The 22,182-nt window shown below is 35.6% G+C and overlaps 1 protein-coding gene across 4 annotated transcripts in view; it reads right to left on the reverse strand.

The window, feature by feature from the left end:
• LOC123799262 (uncharacterized) overlaps positions 1-22,182 on the reverse strand; it is a 1,380,163-nt gene that overhangs the window by 436,710 nt on the left and 921,271 nt on the right. For all 4 annotated transcript variants that reach the window (XR_015724344.1, XR_015724346.1, XR_015724345.1 and 1 more), the window contains one exon: positions 13,375-13,440. The gene's annotated coding sequence lies outside the window, so the exon portion shown is untranslated. The remainder of the gene's footprint in view (positions 1-13,374; positions 13,441-22,182) is intronic.

Consider the following 22,182-nt stretch of genomic DNA (forward strand, 5'->3'; position numbering starts at 1 on the left):
CCAAGAAAGCTAAACTCCACAAACTCAGTGGAGATGGAGTTTGAGATGATGCTAAATAAGGCAAGCTCCTTAACAGAGAAATCAGAGAATAAGACAGAGTCCTGCTAAAACCACTGTCATTTTAGAATGACTGTATAGATAGACATTCAAAACTGGCCTTTTGAGAAACATCAGAGGCTTCATACAGCACAGGAAATAGACATGACGGAAATAGTCTAGCTAAGCCATTAAACAAGCAAACAAAAACAAAAACAAAAACAAAAAACAAAACAAAAAACCCTGGAGGATGAGAGGGAATCAGTATCCAGACCTTCTTTAAATACCTAAAAAGTGCAGTTTTCACAAAAAATTACAAGACATACAAAGAAACAGGAAAGTGTGAAACATATACAGAAAAAAAAAATGCAAGCAACACAAATTTCCTGTGAGAGGGTCTAGATGTCAGATTTAACAAAGATTTCAAAGAAGGCATTATTAAGATGTTCAATGTTCAAAAAACTAAAGAAACAATACTAAAGAATTAAGTGTAGCTGTGTTAACTGTACTTTATCAAATAGAGAATATCAATAAGGAAACAAATTATAAAAATTAACAAAATGGAACTTCTGGGATTGAAACATTCAGCGATCGAGGTTAAAAAAATCTCTAGGGAGGATCAACAGAAGATGTCGATAGAAGAAAGAATCAGTAAAGTTGAAGGCAAATTGAAAAATAGCAAGAAAAAGAATGAAGGAAATCAACATAACCTTAGAGAAATGTGGGGCAACATTAAAGCACAGGAACATACACATGATTAGAGTACTAAGAGGAGAAGGAGAAGAACGAGAAAGTTCCAGAAAATAGCTGAAAACTTCACAATCTGATTAAAAAACATTGATCTACACATCTATGAAGCTCAACAAATTCCAAGTAGGATAGATACAGAGATCCACACCCAGACATATCTCAGTAAGAATGAAATACAAAGACAAAGAGAAAAATTTTAAAGGAAGAGAAAAATGACTACTGGTTTACAAAAAATCCTAATAAGATTAAAAGCTGACATCTTCATAGAAACAATGGAGGCTTGAAAGCAGTGAAATGACATTATAAGTGCCGAAAAAAAATCAACAAAAATCCCCTCTTCCCCAGCTTTATGGAGATACAATTGACATATAACAGTGTATAAGTATAAAGGGTACAAAGTGATGGTTTGATACACATATATATTGTAAAATGTTTACCACAATAAAGTTAGTTAACCCATCTATCACCTCACACAGTTACCATTCTATTGTACATTTGAGGGGCGAACATTTAAGAGTTACTATTGGCAACTCTGAAGTAAACAATACAACACCAAAAGCTGTAATCACCATGTTGCATATTAGATCCCCAGAATTTATTAATCATATTACTGGGAGTTTGACCCCTTTGACCAACATTTCCCTATTCCACCCAACTCTAAGCCTCAGTCAACCACTAATCTCTTTTTCTATTAATTCAGCATTTTTAGATTCCACATATGAGATCAGACAGAATTTGCCTTTCCCTGCCTGACTTTTCACTTAGCAGAATGCCTTCAAAATTCCCTCAAGTTGTCACAAGTTGCAGGATTTTCTTCTTTCTTTATGGCTGGATGATATTCCAATATATTAGATATTTTATATTTAATTTTATATTATATAGTGTATATCACCTTTCTTTATTCACATATCCCTTGTGAACACTTAGGTTGTTTCCTTATCTTCACTCTTTTAAATATGTTGCAATGAATAAGGGAGTGCAGATATCTCTTATCTCTTCAATATATCATTGCCTTTGAATATATACCCAGAAGTGTGGTTGCTGAATCAGGTGATAGTTCTATTTCTAATCCTTTTAGGAAGTTCCATACTGTTTTCCATAATGGTTATTCCAGTTTTTCATAATGGTTATTCCACCAACAGTACACAAGAGTTCCCTTTTTTCCACATCCTCATCAACACTTGTTATCTTTTGCCCTTTGGATAACAGCTGTTCTGACAATGCAGTATAACCCCTTAGGGTTTTGATTTGCATTTCCCTGATGACTAGTGATCTGGAGCTTCTTTTTATGTACCTGTTGAGCATTTGTGTGTCTCCTTTGGAAAGTATCTATTCAGGTCCTTGGTCTGTTTTTAAATTGGATTAATAGTTGTTTTTTGATATGGAGTTATAGGAGTTGCTCATATATTTGGCCTATTAACCCCTTATCAGATATATGGTTTAGAAATATTTACAAATATAGATACATCCCATTCCATAGTCTGCCTTTTCATTTTGTTTTGCTATTCAGAAGTTAATGTGATGTAGTCCCACTTGTTTATTTTTGTTTTTGTTGCTTTTGCCTTTGGTGTCAAACAAGGATCTTCTATCCAGAAAAACTATCTTTAAAAATGAAGACAAAATTAGCTTTCCCAGAATACACAGAAATAAAGAAAGAAACTGGAAAAATCTATTGCTAGCAAACCAACCTATCTTATAAGAAATACAAAGGAAATTCTTCAGGCTAAAAGCAAGTGACTCCAGGCAGCAATTTAAGTATGTGTATGATCACATGTGTGCACCTACCCACAGACACGCACACACACAGTGGCAGTGAAAGTTTTTACATAATAAAAGAAAGCAAAGCATCAATATTTTCCTTTTCTTACCTTATTTAAAAACATTTACATAAATGTTTATGCATACAGTTTATGGATTGTTGGGCCTGTAATATATAGAGAGATGCAACATATGTGATGATAAAAACACAAAGGATGTGTGTAGAAACAAATATGTACTGGAATGAGGATATGGCAGATGGTAACTTGAGTCAAGAGAAACAAATGAAGAGAACCAAAAATGGAACAAAAGGAGATTAATACACAATCACCATAAATACATACTTGCTCTCCTTTCTTCTCTCAGTTCTTCAATAGACATGAAATTACATGAAGTGATAATTAAAACAATTTATTGTTGTAGCTATATCTATGGGTGTTTGTATGGAATATAGAAGATAGAATAGAGCTAATTTGGAGGATTTGCTAACATATCTCACTGGAATAAACTAGTTACGTATCTGCAAAGAATTTCTTATAAGTGAAGATATACACTGTAAGCCCAAGAGCAATCAATAAGTAACTCAAAATAGGTAATGAAAATATAATTAAAGGGACTAAAATTTAATTCTATAAAATATTTACTTTATGAAAAAGAAAATACAAAGGAGGGAAAAGAAAGAAAAGCAGCATGAAACACAGAAAACAAAAAGTAAAATGGCAGAAGTATATTAAACTGTCTCAATATAACACTAAATGGAATCAACAAAATTGATAAATCTTTTGCCTAACCAACAAAGCAAAAGAGAGGAGACTCAAATTAGTAAAATGAGAAATGAAAGAGGGGCCATTTCTATTGACCTTATAGAAATAAAAAGGATTTTAAGGAAATAATATAAACAAATGAAGACCAAAAATCAGATAACTCATAGAAAATGCATAAATTCCTAAAAGACACAAACCACTGAAGAAGAAACAGACAATCTGAATACACTTCTAAGAATTGCAGAGATTGAATTTTTAATCAAAAACTCCCACAAAGAAAAGCCCAGGTTCATATGGCTTCCCTGGTGAATTCTACCAAATATTTAAAGAAGAACTGATAACCAATTCTTCAGAAAATCTTCCAAAATACAGAAGAGGAAGAAACACTTGTTCAGTGAGGCCAGTATGAAACTGATACCCATATGAGAAAAAGACTTAAAAAAAAAAAAGTGATAAAACATTATCTCAAAAATGTAGAACCAAACATCTTTACTAAAATACTAGTTACCTAAACCTAGCACCACACACAACCTGGCAGAGGATATTTTTTAAAACCTAAACTAACATTATACTTAATGGTAAAAGAATGAATCTTCAACCCTAAGGTCAGCAACAAGACCAAATGTCTGCTCTCACTACTTCCATTCAACATTGTACTAGAGATTCTTGCCTGGACAATTAGGTTTAAAATGAAATAATATATATCCAGATTGGAGAAGAGGTAAAACTACCTCTATCTGCAGATGGCATGATCTTGTATATAGAAAATCTTAAATATTCCATTAAAAAACTATTAGAATTAATAAATTAGTTCAGTACGGTTGCACGACGCACGATCAATATACAAAAATCAATTATATTTCTCTGACCTTGCAGTGAACAATCTGAAAATGAAATTTACAATTCCCTTTGTAACAGCATAACAAATAAAATACTGAAGAGTACATTTAACCAAAGATATGGCAAAAATAATACTATGAAATCTACAAAACACTGCTGAAAGAAATTAGAGATATAAATATATGTAAAGCTATTCCATCTTCGTGGACTATAAGACTTACTTTGTGAAAATGCCAATACTTCCAAATCAATCTTCAAATTTAACAATCTCTATCAAAATCCCAGCCGGTTTCTTTGCAGAAACTGACAAATCCTTAAATTCATATCAAAATTCAGGGGACCAAAATACCTAAATCACTTTGAAAAAAACAAAGTTGGAGGACTTGCTGTCCCAATTTCAAAACTTACTACCATGCCACAGTTACTAAGTTTGGTACTGGCATAAAAATAGTTACATAGATCAATGGAATAGAAATAAGCCCTCCCACTTACGGTCAGTTGACTTTCAACAAGGTTACCAAAATAATTGTTAGTGGATGCCTGGGTGGCTCAGTCAATTAAGTGGCTAATTCTTGATTTCAGCTCAGGTCATGATCTCAGGGCCATGAGATGGAGCCCTGCGTCAGGCTATGAGCAGGGCAGTGAAGCCTGCTTAAGATTCTCTCTCTCTTTCTGCCTCTCTGTCCCTCTGCCCCTTCCCCCCAACCCCACTTGCATTCTCTCTCTCTAAAATAATAATAATAATAATAATAATAATAATAATAATAATAATAATTGATTTTATCAATAATTAAGTGGGGACATAATTAATGCTCCAACAAATGGTGCTAGGATCCTGGATACTCATATACAAAAGTTTACACTGAATGGGTCAAAAACCTAAATATAAGTCCTGAAGCCATAAACTTCTAGAAGGGTGAACTCTTAGAGATAAACCTTCATGACTTTAGATTTGGCAAATCATTCTTAGATGTGACACCAAAACACAAGCAACAAAAGAAAAAAAATTGATAAACGGTACTTCATCAAAATTTAAAACTTATGTGCTCCAAAGAACACTTACAAGAAAATGAAAAGACAAACCACAGAATGGGAGAAAATATAAAAATCATACGTCTGATGAGAGACTTGTACCTAGTATGTATAAAGAATACTTAACAACTCAACAATAAAAAGACAACCCAATTTAAAATCAGCAAAATATTTAAATAGAGATTTCTTCAAAGCAGGTATAAAAACATGCCAATAAGGACTTTAAAGATAGTACCATTATTCATAAGAAAAATGGAAATTAAAATTTCCATGGGATAACACCTCACAACCACTAGATGACTATAATTTCATACGCTGTGGTGGAAATAAAAAGTGATGCAACTACTGTGGGGGTGGGGGGACCTCTTTGGAAAACTCTGGCAGTTCTTCCAAACGTTAAACATAGAGCTACCATATGACTCAGAAATTCCACTGATAGGGATATATCCAGGAGAAATGAAAATATATCCACAGAAAAGCTTCTTCACCAAATGCTCATGGCAGATTATTTCATGTTAGCCAAAAAAAAAAAAAAAAAGAAAGAAATAATTCAAATGTACATCAACTGAAGAATAGATAAATAATTTGTGGTATATCCATACAATGAGATATTACTTAGGAATAAAAATTAATGAAGTACTGACATGTGCGACAACACAAATAAACCTTGAAAACATTATGTTAAGTGAAAGAAATCATTCATAAAAGACCACATGCTGAATGATTCCATCATATGAAATGTCCAGAATGGGCAAATCTATAGTGTCAGTGAGTAGATTAATGGTTACCTATGACTGAGGTGTTTGGGAAAATGGACAGCAACTGCTAATACATGAAGAGTTTCTTTTTGGGATGATAAAATGTTCTAAAATTGACTGTATGCATGGTTGCACAAATCTGTAAATATATTAACAAATCATTGACTTGTATACTTAAATGGGGGAACAGTATGGTATGTGAATTATATCTCAACATAGCTGTCATAAAAAAAAAAAAAAAAAAAGGCAGTGTCTCCATGCTTCTGAACCATTTAATAAGCCAGGAAATATTTTAAAACATCCAGAAGGAAAGTGAGCTTGAGAAAAAAATCAAATTGCTCTGGTAATAGGCATGTCTAAAGCATCCAACTGATTGGCTTCACTTTTCTTCTTAGCTAAACTTCTTTAAAAAATACAACTTTTGCTCCATCCCATCTTGTCCTTCTCACTTCCCTTTCTTCTACTTCTGTCATTAAGTGGGTTTGAAGTACCCATATTGACCTTGAATCTTCCTCTATTTCTTTTATTCAATCATCTACAATGATCTGCTTACTTCTTCATTCGCTCCTCTTCTGGCCTTGCCAACAGGAACCTAATTGACTCACACAATGGAATGATATAAATAGTAGTAAGACTGTGAAAAGTATCATTGTTTTGTGAAATACACCATATCCAGTTGTGTAAGTTAATTATACTCTATCTTAGCTGTGTTTTGCTTGTATTTGAAATTCTTTAATATTCCACCAAAATATGAACATGGTATTTCTCATATAAATATTCTTAATGTGTTCTTTACATGGCTGCAATTTTCATTGTTTGGAAAGTAACTATCATGGAGAAAAAAAAATCACATGTGGACTTTAAAATCTATGTATATCATATGGCTATATTTCAAGCTGATCCTATATTTGGAATATATAAAAATCTATAGTTTATGATCAAAATATAATTTAAAAATATAATAGTGAATCTTCTGATTCACTAATCTTTACCTTTTCAAATTATTATCTCTTTTAGAACTCCTCATTGTTTCAATTCCTGAAAGATTCTTAAGGGAGACTTTTAAATGTCTTTTTCCTCTTAGAAACAGAAAGATACATCTTACAGAAATTAAATTGAAGTATAAAATATTCAAGTGTGTTTTAAGAACTTGGATCTCTGGTGTGGATTTGATTTCTCAGTCTCATATAATTCCATAAAAGGAAACCATACAATGCTATAATTTGCAATTCATGTTTCTAGGCCTCTTTTTAAAAGAGAGAGACCAGAAGGCGAACATCTTTAGGTTAGCATTGCCATGAGCACCACAGGTCAAGTTCAGTAAATCAGAAAGAATTTAAAAGGTCAAAAAAGTTGGATATCTGACCCCAAAATTTTTCTAAATTAGATGTTTATGAACATATACTTTCAAAAAAAATTGTTGAGATAAAAATAATATTAGGGAAATATTTCTGACATGTTTAAAAACATGATGAGTAATAATTCAAGTTTTACCTAATGTGACTGAAACATGGTATATTGGATAGTTAAACCAGGACATTAAACTGAATTTATAATAACTTCCTAACTTATTTTTGGTATGAGTAAACCATATAATTTTAAAATTTATTCCTATTAACTATATTCAGTCCTTTTTTATGTAAGCTTTTTATGACACGCAATGAATAATAAGAGTTTGCCTCTTCATACTTACCCATATGAGTGTTACCATCTATTCTCTGAACACTTATGGATATTTTTACCACTCCAGTATATGTATCTTTCTCTTTGATACTAACCAGCAATGACTATAAAGCATCATTTAATTTGTTAAGCACTTATAAAAATGTCTTCCCCTAAAAAACACATTCAGTTACTAGCAATTATTCATAGACCAAAACAAATGTAATTTCAGGATGATTTGATGTGGTGTTTAATGAAAAGGCTTTATCAAATAAAAAGTGTCAGGAAAGCCTACTCTAAGTCTTGTTTCAAACTAGCTCTGTTACATTGACAAGTTATTTCCCATCTCTTGCTATTTCATCTTGTTATCTATAAAATGAAGTTGGACAATATCATTTCTAAGGTTCCCTTCCAGCTCTAAAATTGTGTGCTTGTTTTTATGAACTGTAATTAATTTATAAATTGAATGCAAGGTACTGCAGTAAACTATCAGTATAATAAATTGTGGCATATGATTTCAGAATGGCTAAACATTTGAACATTTGGAATTTATCCTGTTGATGTAATACAACTCTCTTCATTTGCTGCTAAAACTCAATATAAAAGAATATAAATATACAAGGAATAGGTTAACTAATCACCTGGTGTGATATAATGGGTAGACATTGTAAATTCATTATATGTTCAAAGGCTTCACTTGCCAGCCTGTTAGCAAATATATGAACTATGATAAATCAGCCTAAGGGTAAGCCTTGATCTTGTCTCCCATTGTAAATTAGCTTATCAACAACTCACACTAATACAGTAATGTCAGTGAAAAATAAATAACAGTCTATGCATTAAGTTTTGTTAGGAAACAAAATGTGATGCTTTCTAATGCTGACATCATGCTTGATTTTTAATGACAGACAAAATAAACTGAAGGAATGTGTAATGAATGGGTGAAAATATAATGGTTTATATGTTTATATTTTGGTTTCAGTTAGCTTTATCACTGTACATAAATCCACTTTAATCTCAAAATTTCAGATTTCAAAACTCACCTTTCATGAAGTGAGAGTCAAATAAAAGCAACTGAAAAGAAACATGGGAGAGAGCACCAAAGCACTAGAAAGAATGGAATAAGAGAAAAAGTCAAAAGTGAGCAATAGGATGAAAAAAAAAATGCTGGCCTGTTTGTAGAAATGAAGTGTGTATATCTTTAATTTACATGTTTATATTAAATTAGAATAACTATGTTGGCACAATTAGGTAATTAAAGCAGTCTCTGGTAGGTTGTGCAGAAAAGACACCCAGAACTAGAATTCACTGAGAGGGTTATTGTAAGAGTCATAACCAGAGACAGAAAAGCAAGAGCAACTATGTGAGTACATATGCTTCAGCGTGAATCCCACTGGTTCACAGAGCAGGATGTATTCATAACCCCATGGATAACCAAAGGAATATCTCAGCATTATTCAGAATAAAACCTGAGCTTAAGTGATCCACCATTACCGTGGCCGCCTGCTATTCACATTTCTCAAGAGACAATGCCATCTTCTCTACTTTCAAAAGAAACAATAACAGGTAGCCAATACTTTTATCGGACTTATTGTAGTTTACTATAGAACATGTACAGTTCTGAGAATTTTACATTAATATGTTCATTTAATCACAGCACCAGTTGTATGAGGTAGATACTGAAATTATTCTCCCACACGAATGAAGAAACTGGCTGATTAAGTTGCTCAAGGTCACAGAAGGGGAGCCAGCATGTAAATTCAGACATGTGGCTCCAGAGTCTATGCCCTCAACTTCTATGCTCTATTGGCACTTTATTCTTAGTCTATACAGGCAGTGTCTTTTCCTACGCAACACAGCATGGTGGTTAAGAGGGCAGGCTCTGTATTTGTACTCACTGTCCTTAGCTCTCAGGTCCTCTATTCATTTGCTGTGTGTACACAGATGTTGTAACATCTCTATGTGCTTCAGTTTTCTAGTCTTTAAAAATGAGAAATGATAGTACTTTACAGAGCTTGAGGAAGAATTGAATGCAATAGTGCTTACAAAGAACTTGTATGCCCCACTCCTTCAATAAATGTTAGTCTGTGCCTGGGATATAGCATTGCTTTGCTTAACGTATCTTTTATGCATGAGATAAAGCAACTTCATGAAAAGACCTGCTGGTTGCTGCTTTCCTTAGAAGTGAACTATGAACAGATCAGGTGTTTCGAGCTCCATGAGTGCCTTTTCAGGGACGTACTGCTGATAATCCAATGCAACATGCCTCGGTGACAAGTCCAGGAATTTTGAATGACTTATTTAGCTTACAAGGCAGAATCAGGACTACTGTCTTTTGACCCTCTTCCCATCCCCATCTTCTTTCCTTTGAGTTCTATTTGTAACTTAAATGTAGGCTATATTATTTTAAAACTTGAAAAGGAGAAAAAATAAAACAGTATTCACAGATCTTAGCAAGTATCTTCAAAAAAGTTGGAAGGGTGATATGTATCACTTCCAGAATTGGAAGGGAGATGATGGAGTAAGACGGAACCAGTCTCAGGTTCATTTTTGTTTTTGGTTTTCATCATCCCTTAATGGTTATAAGACTTCAAAGCCTAGTCAACAGCCTGGAGAATGAAGAATGGTTGAGAAGTACACAATAATAGGTAGGCCTATAAGCAGTCAGAAAATCTTCAAGTCCCAAGCTTACCTAAGAAATAAAAATCAAGCTCCTAGGTCCAAGGAGTCTAACGAGACAATGTAATGCAGTGAGGGGGAAGCCGAATATGTGCTTAGACTCTCAACCCATCTAAAGCAAATGAACTGCTGCAAGGACAAGACAATTATCCTGTGCTCTGGAACATTTGCTCAATGTCTCATTCTAAGGGGCCTTGGGAATAGACTGGGATCTTCAGTAGGGTATAGCCTGACCAGAATTAGGCATTTATTTGTCTATTTATGTCTATTTATTAGTTATTTATTTGAGTGGTGGGTTTTATCTATCCAACTGCAGTATTTATTTGTTGTAATTTCATTCTTCCAAAATATATTTTTTATTTAAATTCAATTATCCAACTTACAGTACATCATTAGTTTCAGATGTGGTGTTCAATAATTCATCAGGTGCATATAACACCCAGTGCTCATCCCATCACGTGCCCTTCTTAATGCCCATCTTTCAAAATATCTTTATGGCATGTAACAGATTGTATTTTCCAAAGATGGCCACGGTGCTATATCTTGTGTCTTCTACAATGTGATCTTGTCAACCTTCTTCCCACCCTACAAAGAACTGAAGACTATTTCTCCACCCCCTTGAGTCTGGGAAGGCCCTAAGACTTCTATGATTGATAGAACAAGCAGAAGTGATGCTGGGCCCAGTTTCTGCTTCCTGCCTCTTGGAAGCCACCTAACCTGTGAGAATTATGTTTTCCCTGAGAACCCATATTGTGAGAATACCAGAAAAGCTCTGGAATATAAGATGCTAGGGAAAGAGAGAGAAAAAGAGAATGAAAAAGAACAATGGACCAAAGAGAACTAAAGTGCCAGATATGTGTGTTGGGAAATAATGTTAGTATTTTCATAGTTCCGCTCAGTCAGGGCTATATGAACAAAGACTACTGTGGGTGGAGGAGTGGGATAACAATCCTAAAGGAAAAGACCTTCAGAGAGATTTAGAGATTTATTTCCCCAGGGTCATTTCTTTACATTACAAATGGTAAGGGACTGAGAGACAGACCTGAGACCTCTCCTTCTCTCCCCAGGGAGAATTTTGTCTCTCTCGCTGTCTCTGACTGCAAAGGGGAAGGGGAGTTGGTATCCCAGCTGTTTATATTAGCTCCAATAATTCATATAATTCATACTTTCAGTTTCCTCTCCTTTAGTACGATCCCCTTTACAGCCAGATTACATCGCACCCTCACTGTGTCACTTGGTAGGGGACTGGGATATGGTGAGTTAGTGCTAGGATCATCGTGTGAGTGAATAATCAGTCTCTTCTCTGGTCTGGAAACCTTATGGTTGCCTATAAGGATCAATAAATGAAGATATAAAAACCTAACAATGTGAAGTCATTTTGGAAATGGATCTTCCAGCCCCAGCTGCACCAGCTGCCACAACCGGGATCAGAGACAAACTGCCCAGGTGAGCCGTTCCCCACTTTCTGACCCACAAAATCATGAACAAAACAAAATGGTTATTTTAAACCACTGTATTTTAGAGTAGCGTTATACACAGGAATAAATAATTAGAAAACAGTGGGTGGTTTGTCTAAATGTTATCTTTTATATATTGACTTATTGTCAAAACATTCCTTTTCACCACTTATTTAAAAATATTGCATATTTTTGTATATGCGTGACCAGGTTTACATATAAGAGAAATTTTGTATCACAATGGACTATTCCACTCCGATTCATGCATTTTATTTTTTTATTATATTCCAATTTTTCTTCCAACAGGTACTTTTTGATATTTACGTAAAGTTGCCCTTCTCCTCTCTCTGGCTAATGGAACCAGATGCACACATATTTACACAAAATATAATTGGGCATGTGAATCTACTAATAGAACCCAGAAAATAATTGGAACAACATAAATGTCAGTTGCCATCTTTTCCACATATGACATCTATATTATCCTGGTTACCTGACCAATATGCCATTATTACAGTGCTATTTCACTACTAAATCATTCACATAGATTAAAAATAAAAATGAAAAATTATAAGCCTCATCAGGGAGTTTAGCAATGCTGGATCTTGTCCTGATTCTGCTTGCCTATCCTAGAGACTTTGAGCAGACCATAAGAAAGTCATTTCAAAGTTTCTTCACCCAAAAACTAGGAGAAAGGTTTATGCAGGAATAAAGTTCTAGCATTCAAGAATTTACTTCCTGAGGTGGATTGATAGAAAAACAGAATGAACAAGAGCTGTAAGCAGAAGGAGATTCCTGAGAAAGTGACAGAGAAGAACCGAGTGGGGAAAGACCGGAAAGGTGTGATATTTCATCCTTCATATTTCATATTTCAAACTAGAGCCGACCTTGGGAAAGATTCATTCTCAAAATAGATAATCCCCTTGACAAAAATCCAACATTTTGCCTCAGTGAGTGAAAATGGTATAAAACGCCTGATGATTATGGGGGTTTTAAAGGGTAATTTTAAATAAAGAAAGATATTTTGAAAAGGGATGGTAATAAATTCAAAATGGAAATGACGTTGTAATTTGGGAAGACCTACTTTCAGATGTTCTTAACCTTGAATTCATGAATCCGTGAACTTCAGGTTGTCCATTAATCTCCTGAAATTGCATATAAAATCGTGTGATGTGTCTTTTTTTTTTTTTTTTTTTGGAGAAGCTTTATATGTCTCTCATCAGATTCTTGAATAGCCTGAGTCAGAAATGAAGACTCTCCACAGGTTTCTTTGAAATAATTCAAAGTTGGTGAGCATAAACACGATAAGCTTGGGGGAAGCTTTATAAATGGACCACATCTCTTTTACCTCCATTTCCTAATCCTAAAGCTCAAAACAGGCAGCTCTAAAGCATAAACATACTTTAAAATATCGATTATATAAACAGGTTTTTGAACTAACCAAATGGGAGATTAGCCCAACACTAATTGCATGTCACCTTTGCCTCTCCTAGGAAGAGTTGGGGTTTTAACATGGTATCATCTCCATTGCTGTACCAGTTGAAGCAGCAGTAGAGAAGAGCTCCTACTTGGTGGTGATGGCCCCCCGACGGAAGTGTTACTTTAGTATAGACAAGAAGCAAGCTGAGTAAGACTCACCTCTGTTTCTTGATACAGGAATAGGACTATTGAATTTTGTTGACAAATCTGCTGTCAGATCAGTTACTGTTAAAAGAAAAAAGTGAGGGGCTGCTGAAAATTTTTGGTGGAAAAAATTAGTTTAAAATTTATTTTCCCCAAAATATGAACACTGAACCTTGATTTCAATGAGTAGATATATAGATTTAATGAATGTGAGGATGCTTTTCAAAAGGGCAAATTTCTCCAGTAAAAATTAGTACGTTATTCCCACAAAATGCTGAATAAAGTGTAATTTGGGTTACTGGTCTCTTCACAAAAATTACAAGCATGCTTCTTGCAAGGCATATAGGAGATAAATATAGTATGTGTGTACATTAAATAGTTAACACATTTTTAGTAAACACACTGATCCTACCAAGAGCCCAGCAAACTGATATTAAGTAGAGAGAATTACTTGGATACTTTAATAACACCATGGTGTTAGGTCTAATATTTCTTGTCCAGGCTAAATGGAACAAATACCACCTGGGTACAGAGAATAGTAGACTTTTATTACTTGATTAGAATAAATAGATATTTTGCCTCATCTGTTCTTTTTTATTGTGATCAAAATTTTGCTTGCGGGAACATCTCATTTGCCTCATTTTCTTTCATAACTTCGGAACAAAACCAAAGTTGTTTTGTACGTAATGTTTTCTTGTAAAGTAATAATATTACTCCATCAGCACTCAGTGGGCAAACATATTTTTCAACATTCCTCTTTTAATTAACTTGTCTTACAAACAAAGGCTACCAGATGAACACAATTTATCCACAGCATGTATTTTCAGCTAGGAGGCAGATAATTATTGCTCACTGCAGAAATAATGTTCTCCTACTTGCTCATGTAAAACAAACTTTAAATGTCATTTTACAGCGATAAAGATTACATAGCACAGGGCTGTCTTAAGGGAGGACAATTACCCAGAGGAACTTCTCATTAACCTGAAGGTCAGGGGTGAGAGATGATCACCAGCTCTGGCTAACGGCAACTTAAATTGCCCTACTCTAAATATAATGTCCTCATAATCACAAAAGTGGCGACAGTAAAGACTAAACAGTTATTGTGATACATTTCTATGTGGAATTATACATTGTGGAAAGTGACTTGGTACCTGCAACCTTCTCCCTTCTGTCTGGGAACCAGAGCCCAGCGGCACTGCATGGAATAAAGAGGCTCTGGAAGCGAATTGCCTCCTTTAATAAACTAGTGGCAGCTCAGCAACATTTAAATGTATTGTTTCAATTAATCACAGCAATTGCAAAGTGATCCTTAAGCATTAAGAGAAAATTGTGCTTTCAGACAGAGTGCCTCCAGTCTGCCAACCATGCTCAGCGGTACCACGGCATTTCAGCGACGTATATATGAGAGCAGGAAGCACTGGAGAAAACCATGCTTACTCATTTTTAAGCTGTAAATTAATTTTCTAAGCTGTGAAGTTCTTAAACCTCTTTTGTAAAGCTAGATCATTTGTTTTCTTAATCTAAACATCTAACCTTTCCCTAAAGAACAAAAGTTTACTTTTGTTTGCGTTAAGTCCTCCCCAGATCAGTCATACAAGAAACTATGCTGCTTCTTTAATTCTGATACTCCATAAATTGTAAGCCAAACAATATGTTTAGTGATAGTTTTCCAGGGGAATGTGAAGAGAGAAAGAAATACAGTCAAACTACACACATCGATTACTGTCCCAAGGAAAGACTAGTGCAGAACAATTCATGCTGTTTGGAAGCTTGGGAGAGCCCAGATGTGGTCTAGAAGCAGTCCGGTCAAAAGGAAATGCAACCAAGCATGGCTAAACTATCTGGAAGGGTGTTACACATTGATGTGAACAGGAGACACACAGCTCCTAAGTGGCAGGTCATAGAATCTGCTGGCCAGTGTAAAGGCCTTATAGGAGGATATGGACAGGTCTAGGAACTTAAAACAGAAACAAAGTATCTCTTGGTGCAATGAGAAACCTACAAAAGAAAATCATAAAGTGATTAGCACATCCTGGAGAAGTTTAATCTTCCTGGCTGAAGAAAGGCTGAAAAAAGAATAGAGAGATCTTTTCTGGTTAATGTGAAATTGGCAGACACCCTGGAAAGGAAATGAGAAAAAGCCCTAAAATTGGCTTTGGGCCTTAGGATCTTTTGAATGGCAGTTCACTTATCAGGGTGGGAGTTTTTTCATTCTTTTGCTTGAAATAAAAACTAATAGGAAAAGCTTTTAAAAATTAGCTTCTATGGAATATTCATTTGGTTCTATTCGTATGAGGAAAGGGTTCAGTCGGGTAAGGAACACTCTGTTCAGCTGCAAACATACTTTTAAACGGTAAATACACAGATAAACAACCGGAATCTAAGAGTGGGGAGGCTTTTAGCCTCAAGAGTCCTATGAATAAAAAAGACTGAGAGCAGAAAGCAGTAACAAGCTAAAGGGGCAGCTCTACTGGTTTGCAGCTTAATCAATTGGTCCCGGTTTTAGAATATTTCTGAGTATTAAAGGCATTAAAGATACATGTCTCCCCAACCCCTTCTTTTTAACAACAAACCATAAATTTTATAAGGTAGTAATTATGTCTGCTTTTTAAGCTCTAAGAAAGACTTTCTCTTTTCTTAAGCTTAAAAAACTGACTGCTGGAGGATGAAACGAGAAAGTAAGAAGTATAATCTTCAAATGAGGAAAGAGGGACAGGCCCTACATACATAGGACAGAGGATTTGGCTTGAAGTTATAGTGAAATATAAAGTGACCAGGTTCTTCCCTTGCAAAAAACTTTGTTGTTCTAGGCCTTCCCTTGTGATGATGGGTTGATTTTTAAACTAGTTTGCACTGGTAAGGTGAAAAGAAGTGACTAATAAGAGAATCCATCTGGTTCAAGTAACTATAACTACCCATCAGAACTACCCCACCTGAATAACCTGATTTACGTTCCTGAAAAATGGGGGAATTCAAGCCAGGGAGGTGCTGGCAGAGAGGGTTATGTCATGCTTTGGGGGACTGTGGCTGTGTGTGCACGAGCCACAAGCATCAGACATGCTCCTTTTGCTTCATCATCCAGAGGCCGGGGGCACCCAGAGCACCCTAGAATAATCTGACCCTTCCAAGAGGGAGAGGGAACATTTGACAAAGGCATTCTAGTCCCTTCTAAACATTTTAGTGGTTTCCAAAATGCTGTGGATGAAAAAATCATTCCTATTTTATACAGGATTATAAAACAAATATTTTTATGCAGAAAATATGAAGTCCTCTGTGTTTTTATATAACGTTGAGTAAAATGTGTAGCAAGTTAAATATTTAGTAAAAAGTTTCAATAGGTTACTTTAACTTCTCATTGACCTGTTCTAGTCACCTTTGGAAATCATTTCAATGCCATGCAAAGTAACTCAACAGGAGGCTTAATCCTGCGGAAACATCATATTTAAATTTGAAATAAGCAACACAGAACGTGATGGAGAAATAATTATAAAAATATTTCTATTTCTGTCTTCATGTCTTTACACATTACACATTAAAATATCATTATCAATTTTAAAAACAAGGCATATAACTTGATGTGACACGAGAATGTATCCTGAAGACAGTTAACTGTAATCCAAGTACATCTTTGAGCCAGTTTTGCTTAAGCACATCTGTATATATCTAACGCACATTTTTATTCGTCTTTATTTAAACTTTCCAAGACCTGTTTGTATGCTCTGGCATGGGCCGCATCTTTTCATTCTTAAGTTAAAATACACTGAAAGAATTTCTCATTTAAACAAACTTGTTCTCATACCTACGGAGGACAAAAAGGAAATTATTTAACTAAACGGTGGCTGAGAGATATAAAACATAAAACACGACCAGATAACACCATCCCGTGGTCATGCCCTGTAGCTCACACTCAGGATGGTTTGGGGAATTGTGTGCTTTTGTCTCTGATGATAAAGTCTGCTGCTTCCGCATTTAGGGGGAAAAAATGACTGAAAGCCAGCCAAGGAAAAGGGTTTGTTTGGTTTGTTTTTCAGTAGTGCTTTTTTTTTTTTAAACAAAGAAGTCTTAGTTCTAACAGAATGATTTTAAAGAAACTATGACACTAAAAATAAATTAATTTGGTTAATAACACCTGATTAAGGTATCCCCATGAAAAAGAAACAGTGCTTTGCTGATAATGCTAAGAATACAATGTATTCTTGCTTCCCTTGGCTTTTTACTCCTTCTTCCTTCCTGTTTCCTTTCTTTTATCCATCATTTCTTCCTCTCCTCCTCTCTATCTCATCTTTCTTTTGTCTTTCTTTACCAAAATATTTCTAAGATTTTTAAGAATAATACGTAATCTGTTGTAATAATTTAAAGTTAGCACACTCAGAAAGGACAGCAGCACAGTACAAACTTAGATTTAAATTAAATAGGAAAGCAGATTAATTTGCTCATGAAGTAATAGTGGAAGGGAAGAATTTTTTCTTTCCTGATTATTTATAAAGATAATTTTCAAATCGCAAGAACCTTTGAGATATTTAAGCTCATGGATCTGCCCATTTCATTATTGTGTTTTTGTGCACCCATTAAGAATCAATGTTTTGAAAATGATGTTGTGATTTTTGAAACTTGGAACAATAATGGAATAATAATAAAGAAATGATTAAGAAGTCATCAAGTACCAGTGCATTCTGAACATTTTATCAATTGAAATTACATATTATAGCATTAAGGTTGCAAATTATCTTAGTCATTTCTGGCTGTTGCAACAAAAATACTATAGATGTGGTGGCTTAAACAGCAGACATCTATTTCTCACTGCTCTGGAGGCTGGAAAGTCTGAAATCAGGGTGCCATGGTCTGATTCAGATGAAAGCCCTCTTAGTGGTTCTCTCACATGATAGAAAGAGATCTGTCTCATCTTCTATTTATGGTCATTAATCCCATGAGGACCCCACCCTCATAACACAGTCTAACCCTAATTACCTCCCAAAGGCCCCACCTCCAAATACCATCACATTGGTGATGAGAGTTTCAACATATAAATTTTAGGGGAACGCATTCAGTCCAAAGCACAGATATTCCCAAAAAATTGATTAAAAATTTGTATTATATAATAATAATATTATATATTATATATATAATATTATTATTATTATTTATTATTATTATTATTTGCTGTAGTTTCTACTTCCAGCAACAGTCTCTACTTTTGTGCATTTCTTTCCCTACGAAGTCCCGGATCATATGTTCCCGGAGAGGCTTTGCCAGCAGCTATAGGGGTGCTCATGTGATACAGACCCAGATCAATCGACATATCCTATATTCTTGGCTGCAGCCATAGAATCTGGGATGGGCATGTGCCTAATGGGGGATATGCAAGCACATATTCCTACTGCATTAGATACAAAAAGAGGTAGGATCAAGACCTCCATGTTATGATGATGTGATACCTGAGTACAGCCTGTTCAGAGAAAGGAAACAGATGGGGGTCCTGGGTGGCTCAGTCATTAAGCATCTGCCTTCGGCTCAGGGCGTAATCCTGGCGTTCTGGGATCAAGCCCCACATCAGGCTCCTCTGCTGGGAGCCTGCTTCTTCCTCTCCCACTTCCCCTGCTTGTGTTCCCTCTCTCACTGGCTGTCTCTCTGTCAAATAAATAAATAAAACCTTTAAAGAAAAAAAAAAAAAGAGAGAGAGAGAAAGGAAACAGAGACGAAGATAGAGCAACTGGGCCTGATGATCTCACTGAGCTCCTGTCTTCCTGCCCAAAGCCAACCAATCAGTAGGAGTTCATACAACTGCTTTTCCAGTAATCTGACCTAATAAATTCTCTCTTGGCTAAAGCCATTTTGAATTTGATTTTCAGTCATTCGTTACTAACAGAATTCTAAAGGATAAATTTGATTATTTACTCAATCCAGACTATCATTTCTGGATTGATTCATCCTGCTTCATACCAATCAAGGATTGTTAGATATTAAAAATAGCATTTCATAGCTCTACGATGTTCTTTTCTTTGAAACACTGAAAAAATATCCTTTTGAGAATGCATATTGATAATATTTCAGTACTGTGTTTAGTACTGTGATTTTTAAACTTGTAAGGAGTTCAGGGGGAGATTGTTTTCCAAGGCTTTAGAGAAAAAAGGTTTTGAGTTTTTTGATAGGTTTTTGCCTCTTGAAATATGGTGGCTAGCAACTACTTTTGGCCTTTTCCTCCTGTGGACCCTTCCATATGGATGGACTTTCAATGTATATGATGAACCATATAAGCTTTCTAAAGGTAGGAATGAATCATACATCGTCCCATATTCTTTTTTATAAGGACTTTTTACCTAGGCCTTTTAATTATCAAAAATTAGCCATTCTTTCTCACCAAGATCAACACAGGAAATTAAAATAAGGTATCAATAATACTTTTATCTGTCCAAGTACAGTGCCGAAGTACTGCATTTACCTTACTAATTGTTCAAGTAGGTTTTTTTTTAAAATAGAATTTAATTATATGGCTGATAAGTTTTGCCTTATCTAGACATAGCCATAATTTCTCTATTTGATTTTCTTCTTTGATTTTTTGAAATGTTAGAATCAAATCTCTTCAACTTTCTGTTTTTTTTTCTTCTGCTTAAGAAAAAGTGAGCTGGAACCTACAATGATTTATAGATGAAATTCAAATGGAGGAAACTATACTTTAAAAAAAAAAAAAAGTTTGGTTTTTCTTTTTTTTAAGATTTTATTTATTTATTTGACAGAGAGAGAGAGAGAGAGCACAAACGGGGGGAGCAGGCAGAGGGAGAGGGGGAAGCAGGCTCACTGAGCAGGAAGCCCAATGCAAGGCTCGATCCCAGGACCCTGAGATCATGACCTAAGCCAAAGGCAAACGCTTAACAACTGAGCCACCCAGGTGCCCCCACAAAAAAGTTTTTACTCTACAACAATATTCTGGTTAGACTGGAATTTCTTTTGCTATTTAGTTGATAATCACATCACTGAATATAACTTGTGACTTATGTTGTTTAGTCTAGGTTTATTGAGCTAAGAGATTCAGAAAGGACTTCTCATTTACATTTTTATCAACCTCTTTAAAAGTGTTTATTTAATAACAACTTTATAACAAATCACTAGTCTTCAGAATCATCTCTTATTTATACATTTCTCATCAAACTATATTTTTGAAGTAGCTTTATTTTCATGGACTTCTGATGCTTTTTGCTTTCTGTGAAGTCTGAGAGAACTATTTTTCTCCCTCTTAGCTAAGGCAGAAAATTTTCTATATTTAAAAATTAGTTTTCCATGTAGAAACTTCTAAAATGGCAAAAGATGTATTTTTAAATAGATAATTAAAATGTCAATTAATAAAAGGTGGATTCTAAAAGACAAATGTAAAGATAACCAGGATAGAGTTTCCTATATTCCAAAAATCTACATTACCAGAGGACAGGGGTCACACACCTGATTCCTCATGAAGTGAGAGCAGGGTTTATAATCAGGTTGTCAGCTTCTTAACCCTGAGATTTCAGTCAGAAGTAGTTATTGGGCTTCCTCTATTTTACATATTGGGCTTCTACCTGAGATTTTGTTTATACTAAAAGGCTCCGTGGAAAAGTAAATACATAAATAGATAAAATAAACATTCTTAACTTAGTCTGTTAGAAAACTTCTAAGGCCAACATTCCTAATTCAAAAATGGCTGATTCTAAGACTTCTTGTCTCTCCTCAGCTAGTAACACAAAGCCATACATAGCATAAAGATAAAGATGGACAAATCCTACAGAAGATAACAATACACAGAAACAGGATCCTCATGAGCTAGAAAATTCATGCCCCCACAGCTCAAAAGTCAGTCCCTCTACCAATACCAAGCCTCTTCCTTCCTGTCTCGAGGAGAATTAGACAATGATCCTTTCTGCCTATTCTAAGTTTGAAATGCTTCAAGGAGCTGTGTACACTGCTACATCACACTCATATAAAGTCTTTCTCCCCCTTCCCCTAAACATTTTGAGGCCAGCCACAATCAGTACCTTACTATCTTGCTGTGCCATATGCCTAGAACAGGCACTCTATAAATGTCAGTGGAATAAATGGATACACTTTACTACTCCATTTTCCTTACATAGATGCATTTGTACTACTCATGCCCCCCCCACAAGGAATAGTACCCTTTTATTCCTTACCTATATGACTCTTCCTGCCCATTCTCCAGACCATGGTTCAAATGGGGTCATCTCGGGGGAGGAGTTAAGATGGCAGAGGAGTGGGGGTCCCCTTTTTCAGCTGGTCCCCTGAGTCTAGATGGATAGGTACCAGACCATCCTGAAAACCCACGGAATCAGCCTGAGATGAAGGAAGATACATCTGGATCTCTACAAACGAACATCTCCAGAGCTGAGTATTGAGGTACGAAGCGGGGAGCCATGAATCCGCACACAGATATGGGAAGATAAACGAAAGGGGAGGGAGCCCGGCACCCGCAAGACAGCACAGTGAGACTGTGAGCCTGGGAATGTGCTTGCGACCAGACTGAAATCCGAGCTCCGGAGCGCACACTCGAACTAGACTAAAACCGAGAGCTCAGGAGCACTCGCGAGACCTGACTGAAAACCGGAGCTCTGGAGCGCTCACTGGAACCGGATTGATACTGGGAGCTCGGGAGTGCACGAGCGACCAGACTGAAATGAGCGACCAGACTGAAAACCGGAGCTCCGGAGTGCATGCAAACTACACTGAAACAGGGAGTTTGGGAGCACCCACGGGAACCGGAGGCAGCTGGCAGTGTTAGAAGCACAAAGGACAGAGACGTGTGGGCCCTGGAAGTGAGGGCTGGGACACCGGCTGTGGGGC

Source organism: Ursus americanus, chromosome 5, assembly GCF_024610735.1.
Source record: "Ursus americanus isolate L20-20 chromosome 5, mUrsAme1.1.p, whole genome shotgun sequence".
Classification (NCBI taxonomy): domain Eukaryota; kingdom Metazoa; phylum Chordata; class Mammalia; order Carnivora; family Ursidae; genus Ursus; species Ursus americanus.